Genomic DNA, 5,700 nt, shown 5'->3' with positions numbered 1-5,700 from the left:
TACGGTAGATGAACTGCATTGAGCGAATGTGCCTTCTGGACCACAAAAGTAAGGGCTCATTTATGCTCTTCGTGAAAGACGCAGACAGAGACGGATGGAGGGTTCTGTCCATCCTTTGTATATTACTCACGAAATTCTGTCCGTTTTCTGGGAGAATATGGAGCAGTACAACTGGGAACTGCGGAGGCAGTGTTGAGTTTTGAAGAGAATCATTTCCATAAATAGCGATACTTTTCATAGAGCGATTGTATGAGTATGAGTACTGTGTACTTTTGGGTAATCCTACAACAGATTCCCTTCCAAGCTACCAAGTGTTTTTTCGTCTGAAATAGGCTTTAAGACTAAATTCAATGATGAATAAAATTATTTTTTCCAAAAAGTTCATCATGAATTTGGTATATTTGGTATTAGTACTTCATATACTATTAGCACAAATACTATGAACTACTTTTACAGTGTACTTTTGGAGTAATCATATTCCAGATTCCCTTCCAAGCTCCAGAAGTGTTTGTTTTTTCGTCTGAAATAGGCTTTAAGACTAAATTCAATGATGAATAAAATTAATTTTTCCAATAAGTACCTTGTGAATTTGGTATTGTTGGTATTAGTACTTCATATACTATTAGCACAAATACTATGAAATGCTTTTAGTGTGTACTTTTAGAGTAATCATACTCCAGAATCCATTCCACACTGCACTTCTGTTTGTTGTATTCAGTGGTTGTAACAGATAAAATGTAAAAAAAATAGGACCAATGGCCCTGTAGCTTAGCGGCCAAATTAAAAGCTTTGGGAAATGTATCCTGATGCCATTTATTGTCACCCAGTTCTGTGTATTTATTAAATTACAGAAATAGCCCATGTTTTGCTCATATTCCAATCAGATCTGTAAAAAAATTCCAATTCCAACTTGATATCATTGATACTTACTGATTTATTGGATCAATCCACTTTCTATCTGTTCTAATGGGAACATTTTTCAAAGTCGCACCAAATCCAGAATCAGATCCAGATCGAAATAATTTCAATACCTTGTGTTGACATCATCATACAGAAGCTGTATACCAAGTTTGAAATCAATCAGAACTGGAGTTTTGGAGAAAAAGACGATTGAAATGTTTTCCCCATAAGAGCCCATGTTAAATTTTCCGTAAGTTCCCGGATCCAGAAGAAGATCCTGATCAGCATGTGGACATTATGTTTTGGTCATCTCCCCATCAGGGCTGGACTGTAGAAATTTACACTGGATATCATTTATATTTACTGAGTTATTGCATCGATCCACTTCCTATCTCTTATAATGGGGAAATTTGTCAAAGTCGCACCAAATCCAGAATCAGATCCAGATCCAAATAATTTCACTAACTTTTGTTGACATCATCATAAAGAAGCTGTATACCAAGTTTGAAGTCAATTGGAATTGCAGTTTTGGAGAAGAAGACGATTGAAAGTTTTGTAACAGATGACAGACGACAGATGACGACAACAGACGCCGCATAACGACAATAGCTTAATGCCTGTCAGCCGGTAAGCTAAAAAGGTTTAAAATTTTTAAAAGTTTAGAAGCTCTGTTATTTTTTGTGGCTCCAGACTATTTTTTTTGGCGGAAGAGGGGGCAAAATAGTTGTTTTGATAATAAAGGTTGCAGACCCCTGTTCTTGGTGTTACCGCTTCATGCAACGCAACTGCCTCTCTATCAGAGCAAGGACAACGATTTCTCAAAAACTGCCAGCAGACTTCCAAGCCAAGGTCGACAGTTTCTGTGAGTTCGTTAAAAAGCATGTAACTGAGCTAGTGCTGGGCAATGATTAAATTTTTAAATCGCGATTAATCGTGTGGATTTCTGCGATTAATCGCATAGTTGTTGGGGGGTAGGGGGGCATCAACAGCATGTATTGCCTTTCAGTGATATTTCAGACTGGAAGTACTCCGGTGGTAAAAAACATAATTGCACGTCAGTGCTTCCAAACAACTGTGTCCTTCTCAACCCCACCATCTGAAGACATTTAAAATGAAAATGTCCATGGAACAGACCGCTACTTTTACACATGTTTATGTCCCCACCAGTGTATTTACTGTTGTGAGTGATTGACAGGAGTCTTAAGCCCACTAATAAGTACTAATACTAATAAGCTCAATGATATGTGATTTTCAGTTGTTCAAAGCAAGCAAAAGGGGCCCTGAAGTGGTCAGAATAAGTTGCACAATTTGTATATTTTGTCCTTTTGGTGTTTCCGTAGTCAGTTCGAACATAAGAACGAACTAACACACGTTTCTTTCACTCTGTTTGTATGGCCCCAAAAACGTTTGCCTGTGAGTATTTTATTTTCAGTTGTTGTCAGAATGAATAGTATAAAATATCTCTGATGCGAACCTTTGTTGCTGGATAAAAAGACGTTGTAAATCTTAAATTAACCTGTAAATACTAATCGTTAGCGTGGCAATGGATTTTTCCCATTCAAGTTAGCATCGAGATAAATTGACTGCTAATACAACATTCACATCGTAAATAAGTAAAGGTTAGTTCAAAGGCTGGCATATTATACCTAAACACAACCAATGAATTTACATAAACGTAACATGAGCCTGCATAAAGAATTAGCAACCCATCTCCGACTGCTAGCATAAACGAATTAGCTTAAACATGTTAATAACACGTTGTAATAAACACATCCAAAATAACGTCATAAACATGTTTCTAACGGCACGTTTGCATGTGAAATTATTTAGCAAACAATAGAATGATTGATACATACAGGCGTTGAACTGCAGGAGTTACACACAGTTTGATTCAGCTTTACTTGTAAAGTTCGCTCATTTTTCTCCTCTCAGCTGCACGTACACACAGCACCGGCGTGTGGACCGGCAAAATAAAAGCATGAGTTTTCAAAATAAGAGTCTGTATGTATAAATCAACTAAGACTTGCTTGAAAGGCAGAACAATAATAAAACGGCGTTAACGTGAGATTAAAAAAAAATGTCGGCGTTATTTAATGAATGCGTTAACGCGGTAATAACACGTTAACTTCATTTCATTTCAAAATTCTTGTGCTAACTTTCCGGGCCCTACATGGCCAGGCCCCTGCATACATTGCTTCCCTGATCCAGCCCTACAGCTCGACTCGTAGCTTGAGGTCTTCAGGACAGCACCTGCTGATGGTTCCACGGACCTGTTTTAGCACACGCGGTGACAGGTCTTTTAAAGCTGTGGCACCACGTCTATGGAATGACCTGCCTCTACACCTACGGTCCATGGACTCTGTAGAGAGCTTTAAGAAACACCTCAAAACCCTCCTGTTCAAAAAGGCTTTTTAGTCTCCCACCTGACCCAGGACCACCACAGACTGATTACACTCTATGTATCCATCATAACGTACTCCATGTGTCATCCCCCCCCCCCCCCCCCCCCCCCCCCAGTCTCTCTATATCTCTATCGCTCTCTCTTTTTCTCCTCCTTTACTCTCTCTCTCTCTCTTTAACCCCAACTGGTCAAGGCAGACAGCCATCCTTCAGGAGTCTGGGTCTGCTCGAGGTTTCTGCCCATTAAAGGGAAGTTTTTCCTCGCCACTGTCACCAATCACAAGTGTTTGCTCCTGAAGGATTCTGTTGGGTCTCTGTAAACTTAATTTGATTCTGATTTGAATTGATAAAGCACTTTGTGACTCTGTCTGTGAAAAGTGCTCTATAAATAAAATTTACTTTACTTTACTTTACTTACTTTACTTACTTTACTTTAACTTGCCCACCCCTAAACTGAGCACAACGTGACACCGGATCATATTATTAACATGGACGAGGTCCCCCTCACCTTTGATATTGTTAGCATGTTCTTTATGCTACACTTATCTGAATAACTGTTCATATGTTAGGTTAACATACCAGACACATACTCAGTTGGTTGTCTATGTGTCATGTAGCTGAATGTGTTACGTTAGCATACCGTAAACCTATTCGGCCTGTTGTTCTCTAATCCATTATTATTTTAAATTGCCTTTCAAGATGTAATGTCTGTTCTTGGTCTCAGATTTTATCAAATAAATTTCCCCCAAAAATGCGACTTATAGTCCAGTGCGACTTATATATGTGTTTTTCTTCTTTATTATGCATTTTTTGACTGGTGCGACTTATACTCCGGAGCGACTTATAGTCCAAAAAATACAGTATGTCATGCAATAATATCATCTAATTATGTCACGCAATAATAATTTAAATGTGAAATGCTTATGCAGTGTAAAAAACATGAACTTGGTTTCACCCTGAGCACATGACAAAAGAAAAGAGTCATCTTTAATTTACTGTTGCACCCCATCTACGGTGGAAATGGAGAATGAGCACATTATCACCTTTATCTGTAATCTCATGAGTCAAAGAGAATTATGTTACGCATTCACCGTACCAAAATGCACTGACAATGAACACAGAGCTCGCAGCTTTAATGTCCCATTTCTTTGCCAATTGCATACTATCCCAGGCCATTCCTCGTGCCAGTGGCATCATGAAAGTGAAACTGGAAAAGATGTATTGAGTGCAAAGAAAATGGGCTGTACGCTCTGAAGAATATCCAAGAAAGAACGATGAAATGAGTTCAGAGCAAAAGGGTAGTCAGCAAAACTGTAATACTGAGTGACATTTCTAAGTTCTGTGTCGGGTAAAGCTTCACACCTTGGCCCATGTCACTTTTCTTCCTGATCAATAATTAAAATATGACGAATAATTTATCCAAGACTTCTGGACTCTATTTCACCTATTCCAAATCTTTTAATAACACACTCTTTTTCATAAGTTGAATTTATTTTAGATTCATTTCTGTATCTTAAAAAGGTTATACAGTATGTAATGTTGATATTCCAAAGAGTCACACAGTAGAACACACCTTCACCTAAAATAGGGGCATCAAACTCATTTTCTTCCGGGGGCCAAATTCAGTCCAACGTTATCTAAAGTGGGCCGGACCGGAAAAATAATAGTATAATAACCAATAAATAATGGCAACTCCAAATTGTTTTAGTGCAAAAAATAACATTCATTACATTTACAAACTATCCAAACAAAAAAGGATGTGAATAACCTGAAAAAAAAAAGAAATTTGTTAAAAAATATAAGTACAGTTCTATCAATATTATGCCTCGACTTCTCATTTATACATGTGCATTACATATGAGATCTACAAAGGCACAAAACATTTAGTAACAGGCAGAATATTGTTAAAATTACACTTAATTTTCTTTAGACATTTCAGGTCGTTCATATTTGTTCAGGTTATTAACATTTTATTGTTAAAGGATAGTTTATTAATGTAAATATTTTCATAATTTAATGTTTTTTGCACTAAATCAGAGAGAAAAAAAAATGGTGCTGTCATTATTTATAGGTTATTATGATATTATTTTTGAGTTCAATGCCCTAACTTGTACTTTGCAAATTCATCCCACGGGCTGGATTGGAACCTTTGGCGGGCCGGTTTTGGCCCCTGGGCCGCATGTTTGACACCTGTGACCTAAAACTAACAGTGGAGACTAATCTCAGGAAATCCTGATGTGTGTCATGATGTGTGTCCCAAGCACACATGTCAGTCGAAACTAAAATTCACAATATTTATTTATTTTTTTTTAAACAACTACAGGAGGGTTAGGGGAGGACACGGCTAAAACAACAAACAAAATATCAAAAGTTGTAATTGCACCACTGTTGCAATGTTGT

This window comes from Sphaeramia orbicularis, chromosome 6 (genome assembly GCF_902148855.1).
Source record: "Sphaeramia orbicularis chromosome 6, fSphaOr1.1, whole genome shotgun sequence".
NCBI lineage: Eukaryota > Metazoa > Chordata > Actinopteri > Kurtiformes > Apogonidae > Sphaeramia > Sphaeramia orbicularis.
Note: the sequence above shows the minus strand (reverse complement) of the source record.